The 19905-nt window shown below is 40.9% G+C and overlaps 1 protein-coding gene and 1 long non-coding RNA gene across 10 annotated transcripts in view; one reads left to right on the top strand and one right to left on the bottom strand.

Moving 5' to 3' along the window:
* ELMO1 (engulfment and cell motility 1) overlaps positions 1-19905 on the top strand; it is a 395377-nt gene that overhangs the window by 252241 nt on the left and 123231 nt on the right. The window lies entirely within an intron of this gene.
* Positions 5434-14978, bottom strand: LOC142487393 (uncharacterized). 5 transcript variants are annotated; one of them, XR_012799218.1, is made up of 4 exons: positions 14813-14978; positions 14483-14528; positions 11776-11935; positions 5434-7975 (listed from the first exon to the last, which is right to left on the bottom strand). It is a non-coding gene; the product is annotated as an uncharacterized LOC142487393 (long non-coding RNA). The 5 variants fall into 5 exon arrangements; XR_012799219.1 differs by having other exon boundaries at positions 5434-6148; positions 7848-7975; positions 11776-14978; XR_012799220.1 differs by having other exon boundaries at positions 5434-6145; positions 7848-7975; positions 11776-14978.

Genomic DNA, 19905 nt, shown 5'->3' with positions numbered 1-19905 from the left:
AGGTTTCTAACCTGAGTCCCAAAGTGGTCCTTATTAGCAGGGCTCGACAAATGCATTTGCCCACTCGCCTGGGGAGTGTGCATTTAACCGCAGGCGACCATCACTCACCCCTATTCTCCTTATGCTATCTATATAGCGTAGGAAGGATAGAGCATAGAACAGAGCGCCTGCATGCACAGGGTAAGGGGAGCTTTGTGTGGCTGAGGCCTCATCCAATTGGAGCTGGGAGGGACGGGGCGCCATCAGGCAGAAGCCACTAGGAGAGTGTTGTGGGGGGCGTGGCTGCACACTGTGATGATGGGTGACAAATGGCGTGTGCTGCTGATGGCATTGCGGGACCGGCAGAGACGAGAGGCGGAGGCAGCGACTGGAACAGGTACCAGGGGAAAGGGACACGGACACATACACACATGTTGTCCCGGGCTGGGAGCCCGGCCAGCGCTGACAGTTGTGCCTGACCTCAGCTGTCGCCAGCTCCGTGTCTGGCTGCCGTGCCTCAGATTTGTTTCCCCCCCCCTGCAGTAGGCGCATCGCTCCACTATTGCTGCGGCCTCCCGTGCAGGCCGCGTCCCCGCACCAGAAGTTGGAGGTACCTTTGCGGAGGAGAAAGGTGAGTTTGACCATGTGTATTATCCGTGTTGCATATCTAAGTCACATGCTCACTTGTGTGCTGTTTGTGACAGGTGGTATATGGAGATGTATTTACAGGAGATATTGTCAATTTGAGTGACTTTGCGGGTGTGAAGAGTGGGACAGCTTGTAAGCGGTCTGTTAACCCTTGTCCCATATGCAGGTCACGTGCTCACATGGGTGCCGTACGTGACAGTCAGATTTGAGAACCGTGTTTTACAAATAGTATTGCAAGAGTCTTATTTAACAGTACCCTTTTCATCTGAGACCAAATGAGTTTAACATTCTTAAAGAGCGATACTATTACGTGGGATTAGAACCTCCCAACATTTCCCTTTCTTGCCATTCTAAGAATAAGTCAGTGTAAATTCGAATAACACAGCTGTCGGCAATGGAAACTCTTGTTTTGCAATGCTTATGTCATTTACATATGTTCGCCTGCAGTAAAATCAAAGAATGGGTAGTTACAAAATTGCAAACTTTAAACATCTACTACACCAACTGCTACATTTTTGATACAGTATGTGTGTAAAGTAGGGTTTAGGTTTTGGACGGAAACGGGTAAATACATAGTTAAAAAATGTTGGCTCAAAGCATTTCGTTTCTGCAATACATTTTACAGCAAAACAAAGAGAACACTCAGTAGACTTGTCTGCAAGCTGTTGTGAGGCTGAGGTTTTGACAAAATTGGAACTAATGGGACAGTCGGAAGGTCATTCAATGCATATTTATAACCAACAAACCTTTATTTTCACGCACCTTTGTCTTTAACTCCATCTCTTTTTCTATTCCCCAGATATACACATTCGTTCTATTTTTTTCTTTAGACCATAACGTAGCCAGGTTATCCATTTACATTTTTTATTTTTTTATTACTGCAGTGGTATCAATTTAATATTAACTGGAGTCACTGGAGCATGTTTCCAGAGGAACATCTCTCCTGCAAGAGATAATAATGCTTCACAGAACCTCGGCACTGCCAGTCAGATTAGCTTGGAATAAATTAGTGGAACATTTACATAATGGCAATCAAGAAAAGGTAACTTGGCAAGGCTTCCTATTACACAGTGTTTGTTTATCTTATCAGAGAGCTTAAATTCTCTGGACCTCAATTGTGAAAAATCTAATCGTTTTGCTTCTTCAAAACCGTTCAACACGCTTTCTTGTTATTGGATTTTGTGTGCACAGGCAATATAGCTAATATTACTGTAACTTATCTTTTGTAGGGATCATCACGTCGTTTTAGAGTCGTACCTTGTTAACCCATAGAATAAAGATGACATGATACATTCTTAGAGCTACCTCATGAGACAAGAGAATTGGAAGTTTTTAGTACCACAATAGTCCTGTCTACAGGCAGTGCCACAACTTTTGACCTTGTAAGATCAGCCTAAAGACGGGACTTTAGTGGTGCTGAAAGCTTCCAATTCTCTTGTCGCTTCAGCTAGCCATTCTGTTTTTGTTGCTTGTTGCTTTTTTTAATAATGAGAAACAGTCTTTGTCACATATTATATAAAGCGTCTCTAGAAGGGATTTTGTCATAAAACAGACACACAGAAGAAAAGCAATTTAGTGTGTCTCCAAGCTCCAAGGTATAAAACCAATTTGTATGTGTTGTGCATAGTGTTCGTAAATCTCGTTTTTACAAAGAAATAAATATGTTATTGGGGTGAGGTTAAGGGGCGTAGTTTGGATTATGTGTCTGTGGTGCGCACATGTAAATGATATGGTGCATTCATCTTCAAGTATGTCACTTTTGTGTGCCATAAATGTCAAAATTGTCTCAAGTTATTCTTGGACAAATGTAACGTATGTTAGTGTATTTTGTATGAATGAACATGGCGCTCACCATCCAAAGAATAGAAAAACATGCGCAAAATGGGAATAATGACAGACCACCATATGCAGCTAATGATTTTAGGTGAGAAACTGATTTTATTACGCAATGCACTCTCACAATTCATTCTCAAAAACCTATTCTTTATACATAGACACTTTAGTTTTACAAGGCTTGCTGTTATAAACAATACCTTACCAAGTTACTATAAGATAGAGGATAAACCTGTTTACATGATGAGCAACAGCAAGAACTCTGGTATGGACTGGAAGGGTTCTAATAATAATATCTTGTATTTTATGTGGTACCTTTTGATTACAAAGTAGACAAAACTCCTAGAGTTATGCAGATACATTTATTGCTCTATTTCATGTGCTCTTGTTACAGCACGGGCCAAGAAATGATTGAGTTAGTATAGAAAGGCTTTGATAGAACATGGTATCATGTTAGAGTAGAACAAAAGTAAGGTTCAAGTGAAATGTTTAATAGCGAACTAGTGGTTAAAATAGTGCACGCTTTCAGGACCACTCAGGTCTACCTGCATTGTTGTTTACCTAAAGATGTGCCTGAATAGGGGGTCTTAGTGGTCCTGAATCATTGCACTCTTTTAAACCACTTATTAGATATTATACATATCACTTCTACCTTATGGTTGGTCTGTCTATTAACAGGCTGAGATTGAATCTGCAAGGTTGTATACACAAGATATACTTCATAACCACTATGCCGCACCTCATCCATTGTAATCTACAGAACACCGGCTAACACTAGGAGAACCCAATAGACCTCATTTCATTCGTCCAGATCCAAAGGCTGCTATTTTTCCCATACAGATGCAGCGGCCGTTACTGAAACACTTCACGCGGTTTATACCTCGGAATACCCATGTCATGGCGCGTGATTTCTTCCAACCGTACCGCCTTAAGACACGAGTGCAGAAAATGGCATTTTAGTGTTTTGGCTTTTAAACACCTGAAATTGACACAGTAGCACGTACTGTACACATTACAATTCATTCATTTCATTGCATTTAATTGAACACAATCCATGAAATTCAAACAAAGCAACCGCAATAAACACGTGTGCCAGGGGCGATTGGCCGTGTTCATGCTGCGTGGAATACAGCAGCGCACACGGAAACGGCTCCGTGATTTGTTCGAATAACGGCCGCTGCATCTGTAGCTGTATATTCTATACATCAGTATATGTAAATGTTGGAGTTTGCAATGCCATGGCTCATACAGCTGTATGTAGAGCTATTATCTTGTAAGTAAGCAAGTAGTCGTTTTCAGTTTTCTATTGTTGCCATTTTCCTTTCCCCTTTATTGGTTAAAATAAGCTATTTTACAGCCGTTTGACGCTGTTCTTTGAGCCATACAGTGCTGGTATGAAATGGGAAACCTCTGCCAATATAGGTACTTAGGCCGGGAGTCATAAAGCCGTGATACGGGACACCACACCCTTTCCAGTGGTAACTGCCATCCAAGTCAATGGCAGTTACTGCAAAATTGGGCATGGTGTCCAGCATCGCGGCTTCATGTCTCCTGGCCTGAAAGTCTCCCTCCTCATTTTAAAAACCTGAATAATAGAAAAATATTAGGGAATGACCCCCTTGTATCCCTGGGGCTACTAAAACCAAGGCTGTTTTTCAGTCCATAGAACATGAGGAGGAAGACATCACTTCTTAAGACATAAACAATAAATTTCATCCATTTGTAGACTACTACAGGGTGGGGGGTATAACTCGGTAGAAGTACAGCTGGGCACCTCCTAGGAAATGCCCAAAAGTAAGTCCATGCAGTCCAATACAACCTCACCTGCACCCTGTGTCCAGCGGTGAAAAGTTCAGCGGTCAGTACTCACGATCTGCCTGCGTGATCTGCCAATGTAGCTGAGGATAATGCAGCACGATGTCCAGCTGCGTGGTGATGTCGGCGTGGTGATGTCGGCGTGCTCCGTTTGTAACTTGCTGTTGTTCATGTTGCATAACTAATAAAGTTTTTTATTTTTTCACTTGCGTGAGGCTGATTGGAGGAGCTGTGACCGCCGCGTCATTTCCTTTTTCCCTTCCTTACCTAAAAACCTGAATAGACTGGGCGTGTTACGGTTCTGTAAACCAAACGTGTTACTTGATATTGCAAGCAAATTGCAACAGTTCTCTGAAGATTTATTGTGCTCCTTTAAGGTAGTGGTGCTCATCTCCAGTCCTCAAGACCCCGCGACAGGTCAGGTTTCAAGGATATTCCTGCTTCAGCATAGGTGGCTCAATCAGAGGCTCAGTCTTTGACAATGATAAGTAATTAGCCAAGTTGCCGATCAATCCATTCTCCTGTGATCGATCAATGAAGATTTGGCTCGGGGGTTCACTAAATGGCTGTCAGTGCAGCAGAAGAGGACCAAAGATGCAAAGTTCTGTTGGGGAGATCATGTGACCAGGCAGTCACTAGATACAATTGGTGCACTGCTAGAGAGAGGGCAGGGCTCAAAAAGGGATGTGCCAGAGCCTGTTTCAGGAGTGGAAGGGGATGTGACGTTGTAAATGGTTGCTATAGAAACCAAAAATATGTATTACATTATAATACATTTCAAATGTAATTCAGAGTTGTTTTAAAAAATGCTACAAGTATTTTTTCATAGTACAGAACTGATTTATTACAAAAACGCGCATGTGGGATATTGCTTGGTCTGCAGCTATAAGGTACGGTAAAGTCCCACAATGGACCAGAGTGAACTAGTTGTATTGGTATGTGCTGTATAATTGGTACCGATGTAGGAGACTTCATTGTCCCATCTGGTGTGTTATGGTGCGATACGCTGTGATATTCCCCACCAACTGTTTCATATTCTGCATTATATAACTCATTTTGTTGTGCTATCAGGGGGAAAATGTAATGTTATATCTGGGGGGGTTTATGTTCGAAAACATGCCAAATCTTGTAAAGAGAGATAGACAAGTACAACAGGTCATTTGAAATCATGTTTTAATGCTTGAAAGTTTTCCATTCTGTTTACTTTACCACAGGGATTATAAACGGGGGAGGATGACTATCAATCTTATTTGCTCCACTCCAGTGAAAAGTTGATCCAAAACGTTTTGTCTTGTGAAAAATGAATAGTTATCCCTTTTATTCTAGAACAGTGGCTTTGAAACCTACTTATGAAGCCATCGTTAGTCGGATAGATGAACATAATTAGTTTACAGAACTTTGCTGGCTGTGCTCTGTAAGGCAATTATGCAATTTATTTGTGGTTCTGCGAGCAGGCAAACAGTCTTATCACCAGTCACTATATAGAAATTGTAAAAACCCTCTAACGCATTTATTTACTATGGAAGTTAGTTTAAAACATTGTTAAAGTTGGTCAAGTGGAAGTATTTTAAATCAACGAGTCAACCAGCTACATTTAACATATACTTATTTAACTTTTGCCAAAGGACTGCCCATTTAAAATACATTCAGATTTATTTAAAGCAGCAATCACCATATTTTTTGGTTACTACAGTACATATATGGCTGCAATAGAAAGCTGGAGTGTCATCTGTTGCTGGGGGGAGTGTAGCCATGGCAGCCATTTTGTCTCCACATGCGAGTATTCTGGCCTTGTGGTAAAACCCGAAATATCTTGGGAACTTGGAGGCCTCCAGATGTCTAGCAACCGCGGACCACCTCTGGGGAACAGCTGCTCTAAACAAAGCATGAATTACTTACTGTAACTTTAACTTTTTAAACTCAACTCATCAATTTCATTAGTTCAATGTTCTCCTACCTTGAAGGTAGTGGTAGATATCCCCAGCTTAAAATTCTTGTACATACTTAAGCTCCAATTTCTGCTGGCATGATGAGCGATGAATTTAATTGTTTTGCTTCTTCAAACCCCTTTATTTCTTGCTTGATTTTATTACGTTCAAATTATGGAAACTATGCTGTATCATCTTATTGGATTTTGTTCGTGTGCAAAGGCAATATACATAGGAAAGCAGTATGCTTGACTATACTCAGCCATTTTTAGAAAGCGTGGACAACTAGTCGGTACTATTAATTTCCCACCTGGACAAAATCTACACGTTTGATATTGGAGATATCATAGAGGCTTTCAAATACCTCAAAGGCATATATTAGAACAGGGCTCTTCAACTGGAAGCCTGTGAATGTCTCGATGTTGTCCTTCAACATTCTGATCCTACTAATTTCACACTAGTTACTTGGGCAGCTCAGTGCAATTTTTACCACTAAATACACATGTACAGTAAGTTATGGTAATGTAAAGGTACGTAGTGCCGATTGTTTAATTGGACAATGCTGAAATATAGTCATTTAAAATTACTTTGCAATAAGTTTGTGGCCCTTATACTACTAAATGTTTTTGAATCTAGTCCCTTTGGAGAACTTATTGAAGAGCCCTGTACTAGAATAACAGGCCATCAGTATTTCCTACTGCCACTGACCATAGTGTGGTGGTGAGGAAGCATGGGTGGGATGTCAGAAGAGTGCTCCAGTGATGTTATGGGCACGTACGTGGTACTGTATGTTCTTTGACATCAGGTAACTTCATTCTCAGTGAGCAACCAATGCTGTTGGCTACTGACAAACAGGACAGGGATTGACACAATGGGGGTTATTCATGAAAGTGCTGTAGGGGCGATCGGGGTACTATCGCACAGAAACTTCCATTGACTAAAAAAGGAGTTTCCCAATTGCAGCACCATCGCAGTTTAATGAATAACCCCCCAATAGGAATACTAGAATCAAGTGGAATTTGAGGACATTGACTAAATTGGCAGATTACAGGACAAAGTTGTCGTTATCCACCAATATCGTGGTTTTTTCTTAAAACCGCAGTGCTTACCAGAATGTAGAGATTTACATTTTTTTTAAATAAAGAGCTGATTACAAGCGAGAAACTCGCCAGGACCCTTGCTATATACAGCCATACCCCGGTTTAAGGACACTCACTTTAAGTACACTCGCCAGTAAGGACATATCGCCCAATAGGTAAACAGCAGCTCGCGCATGCGCCTGGCAGCATGTCCTGAACAGCTGTACCGAAGCTGTTAACAAGTGGGGAGACTATAGAGCCTGTTACAAATGCGCTAATTACATCAGTTAAGCACGTATATGACGATTGCAGTACAGCACATGCCTCGATAAGTGGAAAAAAGGTAGTGCTTCACTTTAAGTACATTTTCACTTTACATACATGCTCTGGTCCCATTGCGTACGTTAATGCGGGGTATGCCTGTACAGGTATGTAGGTCTGTACCAAATGATATTCTGACCAGAAATGTTTTCCTGGTGGAAACCTGTTCTTTTCTTGCCTTTCATCTTCTGGATGCATCACATTGTTAATCATACCAAAGCCAACCAAGACATCAGGATCTTACTGGTGCTTAGCCGGAGATGGACCTCTGGTTCGGAGAGACAGAAGTATTTCTTGGCTCCTTCAGAATTAATTTTTCCCTTTTCTTTAGATGGCATCAGCTTTGCATCATACTTCGCAATACCCTCGCTGCTAAAATAAACCAGACATATTTCAGGACAAATTACACAAGATCCCTGAGCTGTCTTTCGACTTTGCACCACTTCGTAAATATAGTCCATTATTTCTTGTTAATAACTTATAATTCCCCATTTGTTTTAATCTGACATCCTATGCTATGTGTTTCACGTATTTACACCATAAGGTGTTGGGACAATTTGATAGGTCTATGAATTTGTATTACTCGAAAGGTTGACACCATTTAAAATATGAAATACTACCTGTATTATCTACATATTGTTTGGAATTGTCATGAGTTTTAATCCGATTTGTAAATGTTCCGGATGTGTTTTGGTCCCATTGAGAGGTTTGGACTCTGGATCATAGCACCTACATATTATTAACGCTGTTAACCAAACTATTTGATTCTGTAAGTGCTGGTCAGAGACTAATGCCTTTTCCTATACTGTTCTCTTTAGTCGGCATCTAGTGAAGTTGACAAATATTATAACACGAGTTTGATTTTCTACTGCTATAATTGTGGACTCTCATTGAAGAACTAGGCCAATTTCCCTGCTAAGTAATTACCATATCAAGAGCAGCAAATTATTTGATATAGCAAAAAGGAGAGATAATTTGCATGAGAACACTGATTATGCATTTCAATGGCAAAAATGAACAATTATTATTTATCTTTGTCAGTGCTGGAGCCATTGGTCCCTCTAGTATTTGAGGGGTTAATATCTCCAATTAGCTTCTTTATGCTCCGCTTTTATCAACTCTTCCTTTGAAGTCATTCATTGCCACCTCCATGTGGACCTTTCAGCCACTCCTACAGCATAGCAATTATATTAATTTTAGATGAGAATCTTTTGTTCATCACCAGCTTCCCATTGCTCTTATATCAAGACTGGTAATTAAATACCAGTAATTAAAGGTGCAGTTCTTATTTGGCCCAGTAACTATCACATTTTTTGTACCCACTCCACTAATTTTTTTTAGCATACTCGATGTGACCACGGGCCAATTATAATCTTTGGTTGGTCATGTAGTGAAACTGAAGAGTTTGATTGGCTCGTGGTCACAGAGAGGGGTGTGTGGGCAGCGACAGAAATTGGTATGAGCAGGTACACCGCCTTCCAAAATTGTGTGGAGACCTAGTATCAGCTGCACTAAAGTTCGTCAGTCTCGGACCATTACCCAGCCCACAACACGTGTTTTGCGGGTAAAGCGGCTTCAGTGTGGCTGATACTAGGTCAACGCTCTGCTCCGCTCTCTGCATTTTGCTACACTCTACTTGGAATGGACTCTTGTCCAAGAAAGGGTCACTGTAATTCTCATAAATTTCACCAATTCTGCACTTTCTTTGTTTCCCAAAATTACAAATCTCTCGTAATCTCTTTTCGTACACAACACTAACTAATTAATCCTTGACGAAAAAATATTTGATTATCCATACTGCTATTAAATAAGGGAATTTCCAGTAGGATGGTTAATGTATTAAGGATACACTAACCGTGACTAGCTTTTATCTAGTTACAGTATAAGATGTTGTTCTTACAATATTTCCTGAAGAACCTTAGCCCTCTGTCTTAAAGGCTCTATATTTTTTCAAACAGCCTTAAGCAGGTCGTCTCGGACCATATTAGCTTTAAACTACAGAGCTAATTTTAAAGGACACAGAACTGCTTATTTAGTATGCATATATTTTAAAAATAATACTATTAAAAGCTGTTTTACCATGAATCACTTGTAACCCCTCTTTATTATCCTGGATATCCAAGTGTGGTGACACCAGGATAGGGGCCTGATTCTGCCTACCCTTGGGTGTGTTAAATAGTGAACCGTCAGCATTTGGCCTGGCTCAGGTCAGACAACTACAGAGAGACACGTACTTTGGGATAACACAGCTTTTTACTTGTATAATATCGATAAGCCTACATTATATGTGAATATAATGATCAGTATTAGGGCCCCTCTGCTTTGTGGACCCTACATACACTTTGATATAGACAAAAGATGATCAGACCGCTCACCTTAAATATAGTCCTATTGGTTTCTATACAGCAGGTGCAAGGAGGTAAATAATGATGCAACAGAATAGATCCAAGTAGGATCAAAAGATTCCCCACATGCTAGCATTGAGGGAAATCAATAACCACTTATTTAGCATGGTGCTAGTATCCCCCCAATGTCATGACTCAGTTCTAGTGCTGGGACACCTTTTGGAGCTTGTGTACTTTACTCTGATGACTATAGGTGTAGGCCTGTTGCTTTGCACAGGTAAAGGTGTGGTCATAGTTACATAGTTACATAGTAGATGAGGTTGAAAAAAGACATTTGTCCATCAAGATCAACCTATGCTAAATTTAGGCAACAGATACATTTTCCTATATCTATACTTACTTATTAATCCAGAGGAAGGCAAACAAAAAACCCCAGTGTCATATCATAAGGGGAAAAATAAATTCCTTCCTGACTCCAAGAATTGGCAATTGGATAACTCCCTGGATCAATATTCTTCCCATGTTTACTTATTTGGTATATCCCTGTATACCTTTCCTTTCTAAAAAGATGTCCAACCTTTTTTTGAACAAATCTATTGTATCTGCCATCACATTCTCCATGGGTAATGAATTCCAATTTTTAACTGCCCTTATTGTAAATAACCCTTTCCTTTGTTGCTGGTGAAATCTCCTTTCCTCCAACCTAAAGGGATACCCCCGAGTCCTTTGTACTGCCCTTGGGATGAATAGTTCTTTTGAAAGTTCCTTGTACTTTGCCTGTTTATTCTTGCTTCCCAAATGCATAACCTTACATTTATCTGTATTAAACCTCATCTGCCATTTACCTGCCCAAGTTTCCAGTCTCTCCAAGTCCTTCTGGAGAGAAATTGCATCCTGCTCTGATTCTACTACCTTACACAATTTAATATCATCAGCAAAGATGGAGACTTTGCTCTCGATGCCCACCTCAAGGTCATTAATAAATAAGTTAAAAAGCAGGGGTCCCTGTACGATCCCTGAGGTACTGCTGCGGCAGAGTTTATTCGAGCATTTGCCCGTTCTCTGCCGCAGCAGTAGCCTGGCGCGCGCCCGAGAGTGACGGGCGCGCGCCGAAGCAGCGGAAGAGCGCCCTCCGATCGGGGCGCTCTCCCTACCGCTGCCGGGTCCGCCGGGTCCCCCGGAACCCCCTGCCGCTGTCCCGCGATCGCGGGATACCAGGGCTCCCTCGGGGAGCCCCTGGACACGCGTGCAGGGGGCGCACGCTCCCGATGACGCGTGACCGCGCGTCTATGACGCGCGGCACGCCGAGGGGCGGCCACTAGCAAGCCGGGAGATTTCCCGGCTTGCGGTACCGACCACACTTCAATAAAGTGTGTCGGTACTGTACTCCACTCACGACTTTAGCCCAACCTGAAAAAGTTCCATTTATGACAACCCTCTGTTGTCTATCCTTGAACCAGTTTTCAATCCAGGTGCATATATTTTTACTGAGTCCAATTTGCTTTATTTTGTACACCAACCTCTTGTTTGGAACCGTATCAAAAGCCTTTTCAAAATCTAAGTAGTCCACATCAACTGCATTACCCTGTCTAAATTCCTATTTACCTCCTCAAATAAATATTCCTGAATATTATCCCGTATTAAACCTTCAAGTAGTTTCCCTACTATTGAAGTCAGGCTTACAGGTCTGTAATTCCCCGGTTGTGATCTAGCTTCCTTTTTAAATATAGGCACCACATCTGCATTATGCCAATCTTGTGGTACTGAGCCTGTGGAAATTGAGTCCCTGAATATTAAATGTAATGGTTTGGCTATTACTGAACTTACCTCCTTGAGAACTCTTGGATGTATGCCATCGGGGCCAGATGCCTTATTTACTTTAAATTTTTCAATCGACCTATGAACTTCTTACTCAGTTAACCAATTGTTCACTAATATAGAGGTTGTGGCATCCTCCTGTGGCACTACAATTGAAATTGATTCTTCCCTGGTAAACAAAGAGGCAAAGAATGTGTTTAATACCTCTGCTCTTCCTTTATCTCCAATAATCTGCCTGCCCATCTACACTGAAAGGGTGCTATATTTTTTTTTTCTCATTTTTTTGTTAAGTTACTTAAAGAACTTCTTAGGGTTGATCTGACTTTCTATTGCATTCCTTTTTTCATTATCCATTTTTGCTTATTTGATTGCTCTTTGCAACTTTTGTTACATTCCTCATAATTATGATATGATGCCTCCGTCCCTTCTGCCTTAAAGAATCTAAACGCCTGCCTCTTCTTTTCCATTTCCTCCCCTATCTGTTTATTTAGCCACATTAGTTTTGACTTATTTCTTTTAGACTTATTTCCCAAGGGTATACACTGATAAGTGTGTTTTCTAACAATGTTTTAAAGACTGCCCATTTATCTTCTTCATTTTTCCCTGCAAAAGTATCATCCCAATGTATTACTTGTAGATTAGTCCTCAGTTTATTAAAATCTGCCTTTCTAAAGTTTAAGGTCTTTGTTGAACGCAAGTAATCCTTGTTTTGATAATTTATTTCAAATGAGACCATGTTATGATCACTGTTACCCAAATGTTCCAGGACTTGAATATTTGCTATGGCGTCTACAGTGTTTGATATTACCAAATCCAGTATTGCCCCTCTCCTGGTTGGTTCCTCAATAATTTGGGTCATATAATTATCTTTATGCCCCCCAAAAAAACTGTTTCCTTTTGTTGTAATGCTAATCTCATTGCCCCAGTCTATATCTGGATAATTAAAATCCCCCATTATGCAAACATGACCTAGCTTTGATGCCTTCTCCATTTGCAAAAGTATTTTAACTTCCTCAATCTCACAGATAATTGGTGGTTTATAGCATATCCCTACAAACATTTTCTTTATACTTTGACCTCCACTACTAATTTCTATCCACAAGGTCTCTACATTTTCATAATTCCCTTCATAAACATCTTCCCTTATAATAGGTTTTAAATTCAGTTTAACATATAAGCATACTCCACCTCCTCTTCTATTTGCTTGATCCTTCTGAAAAAGGGAATAACCCTCTAAATTAACTGCCCAGTCATAAGTTTATCCCACCATGTTTCAGTAATGCCTATGATATCATACTGCTTCCTTGCAGCTATTAATTCAAGCTCCCCCATTTTATTTGTCAGGCTTCTTGCATTAGCAAGCATGTATTTAAGGTTTTTTTTCAGCCTGTACTATTATCTTATCTGCTCCTTCCTTTCTGCGCCAACTTGGTTTAGTCTTTATAAGTTTTCTAGTATTATCTGTATTTACTATGGGTGTCTCGCTGCTTGTCAAACTCGCACTTGCCTCCATTCTACCTCCATAATCCCTTGTTTTCTCATCTATTCTTTTTAGTTCATTCCCCTCCTCCCTCCATCCTAGTTTAAAATCTCCAACCTTTTTAGCATTCTCCCCCCTAGCACAGAAGATCCCTCTTCATTGAGGTTTAATCTGTCACTAGAATAAAGATGGCACCTATCAGAAAAGGAGTCACAGTGCTCTAAAAATCCCAACCCTCCGTCCTACACCACTTTCTTAGCCATTCATTATCCTCCCTAATCTCTGACTGTCTCCCTGCGGTAGCGCATGGCACTGGTAGTATTTCAGAAAATACTACCTTGGAGGTCCTTGCCTTAAGCTTTTGGCCTAGATCCCTGAAATAATTTTTTAGAACCCTCCATCTTTCTCTAACTTTGTCATTGGTGCCAACATGTACCAAGACCGCCGGGTCAATCCCAGCCCCTCCCAACAATCTGTCTACCCGATTCACAATGTGCCGAAACCCGAGCACCCGGAAGGCAACAAACTGTTCGTTTCATGCGGTCATGGCAACAGATTGCCCTATCTACCTTCCTAATAATGGAGTCCCTTTCCACCCCAATATTTGTTGGTATCTGAGTATCCTAAGTTTGCTCTGTGCTGAAGGAACTATTCCCCTGGCTGCTAGAGGAATCAGTCTCCCCCAGCCTTGCCATTTCTGCCCTGACACTCCCAATATCTTCACTCAATATGGCAAATATATTGGGATGGGTCAGCTGAGAACTGGCCTGCCTCTCCCTATTCCCCCTGCTTCCCCTTCTAATTGTTTCCCAGCTACCTACCTGCTCCTCACTAACAGCACCACCATCTGCACCACTAGTCGAAGCAAGGGCCTGCTCAGTGAGCACTAAACCCTTTTCAAGATTGTCAATGTCCCTCAATATTGCAAGTTTCCTCTTCAGATCAGCAATCTCTGACTAAAGAGACCACCTGCTCACACTTCTCATCGCGGTATGCTCCTTGGAGCAGGTGCATACATCTGGCAAGATGTGCATTGAGTGACATTCTCAATCCTGCAGTTTATAAGTACTAACAATAAACTGTACTTCAATATACTATACCTTGTTTAACTCCTTCCTTGTTCAAACTCCTTCTGGTTCTAACTGCACACTTAATACAACCAGCACTTTAAATCAACCCGTCACATAGATCAGTACATGCAAGCTCAGAAACCTCTGTTTAAATAGAGATACCCACCAGGTGTGTTAGGTTAGCAATCAACTAACCACACCAACTGCTGGCTCTGGCAGGAGAAAAAAAAAGTAACAGGCTTTCAATTACCACACACTTTGAAAATAAATTAACCCACTGCACACTCCCCAAATTCAGCCACCCATGATAGTATACACAGCACGTCCTTTTCCTTCTGGCTCTAACTGCAAACGTAATACAACCAGCATTTGAAATCAACCAGTCACACAGATCAGTTCATGCAAGCTCCAAGCAAGCTGCTCGTGTGTGTTTGCAGAAGTCTACTGCAGGGTAGCAGGGCGATTCTCTGAACACTTGTCTTCGTTGACTACTCACGGACCCAGACCCTCTGCTTGGTGTGATAGTGCTGCACACTCTCTGAGGGGCATGCTTTGCTCTGCTTGGTGCTGGGATGGCTCTGCCACCACACTGCTCTGTCTCGGCTCCACTTGGGGCAGGGACTCCTAACAGCTTTCTCTCCTCCGCAAGTCTGACTCATCAACTCACATCTTCCCCCCTGTCTCTCTCTTTAATCCTTCTCCAATGCATCATCCTTTCTGATACCCAATCACATGAATCCTTCCCTGAGTTCAGTCATTGGCTGGAGGGCCTGTCCATCACTATTTTAGGTATCCTTGAAAGGGGGGGTTACACAATATTCATTGCTAGACATATTTAAGGACTATTGCTATTAAAAGTTGTCTTCTGTTAATCTTGGTCTAGGGTCTAATATGGAATACTATTCTGTATTTTTGAGGTTTGCATTATTTTACTTTCTCTTTTGTACATTATGTTTATGTAGAGAATGTTTATGGTTGATATTTTTCCTCCGGACACCATTTAAAACTATCTAGTAATTATTATGCTACAGTAATACACATATTTTATTTTCATGTCAGCACCTGTAATTTCACAGGAGGTACAAAAGCTGTAGGCATCATTAAGTAGAATAATATAGATGGTTATAAAACTAGTATTTAGTACGGACATTATTTTGAAGCATTTGACACAATCATGTTTTAATTTACGTGACATGCTTAGAACAAGTGGTGCGAGAGGTGATTCAAATAATTTTCTGATGATCATTTTTACATTTTAAAACAGAAATCTTAATTAAAAAGTTTGTACACATCATTTTTTTTTTAAAACCTTTGAAATTAAGAACATCACCGTTCAACCCTGTTTTAAAATATTCTCTTGCCATTTTTCACCATTTACTGAGATACAATACTAATACCCAAACACAGAGCCAGGCATGGATTAAAGTCAATGGCCGCTGTTGTTGAATTTATGAAGAATCTAAGAAGCTGGTAAGCTTTGAGAACAGTGCTGCATCTTCATTTGAGTTTAGCAGTATATGTATTTTGTATGGGACTGTGGCTTAAAGACGAGCCTTGTTAAATAGTGCATCATCGTCTCATTGCCGCCTTTATAAATTGCAGAGTAGATTTACACAATGGAATTCTGTAAGCCAGTATTAGCAGAGGCAGTGTTGACTTGATTCTTCTGCCAAACCAAACGAGTTTGAGTGGGTATACTATGCTCTTTTGTAACTGTCTTACTCACTACACTAATGTTGGAGAATTTCACATAAGTTTGGGCAACTTATTTATACCACTGAGCTGTGTTAGGCCATTGAATTGGTTTACTGCACAGCTCTGTGAATGAGGCCTAAAGGAACATGCCAAGGTCACAAGGAGCAGGATCTTCTACCACTGTCGCCATCTTCACAGCGTGGGATCATAACAACAAGGTCATTTCTCCTGAGGCATATTTTAATCATTCAGTCTCTTCACAGTAGGCTTAAAAAAGTGCTTGGTAGTGATTACTGTATAAGTGATTACAGAGATGAAAATATCATGCCATCCATTACTGAGAAAAAGTGATTGCTTTTACCTATAACTTAAATATTCAGCTGCATCATGTCTTTTTATTTTTAATGGACAATGTGGTTGGGATGACTTTTGAAGATCTCATCTGCTTGGCGACCAGAGAGTTAAGCAGCACATTGCTGTTCCATCCTGCAGCCAGTGGGACCGTTTATTTTATTATAATTTATATTTATTTGTTTTGTACATAAACCAGAGGATCAAATGTACAATTCCAAAACCGTGCATGACCACATAAACCTTCCACCATTCTTTTCACTGCATGTCCCATAATGCGGTTAGGTTCTATTTAATTGCCAACCCTCAATAATCTATCGGTTCATCTATGCTTTTTACATCTGTGACATTGTGGGAAGTACCGGCTTGCCCGGCCGAGATTGTCAATTCATTTTTGTTTCAAAATGTGTAGAAGAGGTATAACACACATAATGACATTGTATGTCCAAGGGGAGGGGGGAGGGGGAATGCGTTTGTGTTCCGGTGGCCGTTTCTGTGCCCCCATTACGCAGAGTAACTTTACTTTTTAATCAACAGGGCTATCCTGACTCTTCAATGGATAGTGTCCATATAAATCAGCCAATCAACAGGGCTATCCTGACTCTTCAATGGATAGTGTCCATATAAATCAGCCAATCAACAGGGCTATCCTGACTCTTCAATGGATAGTGTCCATATAAATCAGCCAATCAACAGGGCTATCCTGACTCTTCAATGGATAGTGTCCATATAAACCAGCCAATCAACAGGGCTATCCTGACTCTTCAATGGATAGTGTCCATATAAATCAGCCAATCAACAGGGCTATCCTGACTCTTCAATGGATAGTTTCCATATAAATCAGCCAATCAACAGGGGTATCCTGACTCTTCAAAGGATAGTGTCCATATAAATCAGCCAATCAACAGGGCTATCCTGACTCTTCAATGGATAGTGTCCATATAAATCAGCCAATCAACAGGGCTATCCTGACTCTTCAATGCATAGTGTCCATATAAATCAGCCAATCAACAGGGCTATCCTGACTCTTCAATTTATAGTTACAGTAGTTTGGCCTTTTCCTTCCTCCGCATACATGTTTTAATGATATACTGTAAATGGAGTTTCCACTCTGCAGATCTCTTGCTCTGTCCAGGTTTTATGTCCAAACTGCCCATCTCCCCATTCAAATTCCAACTGTCATTTTCTGCTACTAACTGCCATCCATATAACCTCTTGTTGCAGTAATTCAGGTCTTTCAAAGTCATTTATTTTATAATTCCTGCAACTTGAAAGGGTGTTGTCGTTGGGTGTAGTTGTTGGTATTGCTGATGATGATACGATACTCCAGAGTTACTGCCTAAAATCTCACATCATCATGGGCATTTTGGACCTTATTCAGGATGATCTAGAGCTTAAAATACTCATGAGAACAGCTATCCATCAATGATAAACTACTGGCTGCAGAATTTTCTCTTGCTAGGCTTGGTTGTTGCCGACTGAGGCCAGTCCCCCAAAAGTCAAATTTTTAAGAGTGTGTGCTGATGCAATTAAGCACAAACGTTATGCAGATGTAATTATTATGCCTTTGTATAAATTGTGAAAGATGCAAAGAAACCGGTGTCGGGATTTGCATAGTGGAGCAGTGAGTGAGGTAGATGTATCTAGCGGCAGCATTTTTAATGGATTGGTGTTGGGATAGGTGGACAAGTGGAATACTAGTTAGGAGAAGGTTGCAATAGTAAAGATGGGACAAGATAAGTGAATGAATTAGGATTTTGGTTGCATCATGAGTGAGAAAAGGGGCATATCCTAGTGATATTTCAGAAATGGAGGAAGCAGGTCTTAGGTAGGGCTTGAATGTGATGAATAAAAGAGAGGGCAAAGTCGAGGATAACCCCCAAGCAGCAGGTTTGGTGTGTTGATGAGCTTGTGATAGTATTGATAGTGAGGGAAAGTTTGGGTGTAGGGGTGACAGTGGAAGGTGGAAATATTATTAATTCTGTTTTAGACATGCCAAGCTTCAGATAATAGTGGACATCCAGGAGGAGATTGCGAAGAGGCAGTTGGTGAACCGGGGCAAGGCAGAAGTAGATTTAGGTGTCATCAGCATAGAGATGATAATGAAAGCCAAAATATTGTATTAGTTCAACAAGAGAAGATGTATAGAGTAGAGTATAGATGTATAGATGTATAGATGTACAGAGCTTTGTGGGACCCAGAAAGAAAGAGGGAGTGAAGAGGAGGTGACACCAGAGAAGGAAACTAATGGTGCAGGAGAAAGGGGGTGATCAACAGTGTGCAAAGCAGGCGAGAGAGCCAAGAGAATTAGTAAGGAGAAATGACCCTTAGACTTAGCTGTGAGTATGTCATTGGACACTTTTGTTAGTTGTTTCTCGGTGAAGTGTATATGGCGGAAACAAGATTGCAAAGAGTCCAGCAGGGAGTTGGAGGAGAGAAAGGGAGTCAAATGGTTGCACACAAGCCGCTCAAGTAGCTTGGAGGCAAAGGGGCAAAGAGAGATAAGGTGGTAGTTAGAGATGTCCAACAAAATGTGTGCAGCGCACAGCATGACAGAGAGCAGGGTCATAAGAATAAAACATCAATTTATTAAAGCAAACATATTTGTATTCACATTTATATTGTACAGTATACCAATTTAATAAATCTTTTTTTAGGGGGACAGAGGGGGCTTGACTAATATGGATGAAAAGGGGGGGGTCTACATGAAAAGTTTGCTCACCGCTGTTAAGTTAACCCATAGCATGCGGTTTCTGTGCAGAGGAGAGAAGTTCGTGGGAACCCTTTCAGATATCTGCCTTTGGGAAAATGCAGATTTAGGCTGAAGAGGTTCTGCATGAATTCAGCTGTGCAAGTCCTGTAGTCCACAGCAATAAAAATTGCAGAGGGCGGGGTGACGAAGCACAGCAAGCAATCCCAGATGTATGCTGATGATATTATAAACAATCCTAGTCTAAACTCACTATGTGGTAGCATGCTACCAACCAGGCTTTGAGGTGGAACCTGCAAAACATTTTCCCATGAATCGAACAAGAGGGGAAAAACGTTTAAAAAAAAATGTGCAACTGCATTTTGGATACTTTTGCACATCTCTACTTGGAAGCAGTTTAGCAGTGTCATAGTATAGTGCCAACAGAATCAGTCAAGGCCTTAGTCCGCGCATGCGTGTTTGGGAACCCTGATGAAGTCACGGCAAAACGTGCACTGGGTCTTCTGGTAAGTAAAACACAGAGGTATTGACTACAGCAACTTATGTAATTGTGCAGGTACTATGCTATGTGTGGAGTTACAAAACTGCTTTTAATTTGCCTCCCTGTAAACCTTTATTTATCTGTATTTGATAAATATTGCTTCTAGAATAATTTATTTGATGTTTGGTTCAGTTCAATTGTAGATATGTGTGACACTGAATGCACTGACTGAGATGACATTATGTCTGACTGAATCATGATGTACCGTAGTATTGTTAAACCTCCCTTTGACATAGAGCATTGTTTTTGTTATCACTACATTGAGTCATTCAATATTCGTTGGCGAATATGC

The sequence above is a fragment of the Ascaphus truei genome, chromosome 2 (genome assembly GCF_040206685.1).
Source record: "Ascaphus truei isolate aAscTru1 chromosome 2, aAscTru1.hap1, whole genome shotgun sequence".
Taxonomy (NCBI): domain Eukaryota; kingdom Metazoa; phylum Chordata; class Amphibia; order Anura; family Ascaphidae; genus Ascaphus; species Ascaphus truei.
The sequence above is the reverse complement of the archived record's forward strand: the minus strand, read 5'-3'. Positions and strand labels throughout refer to the sequence as shown.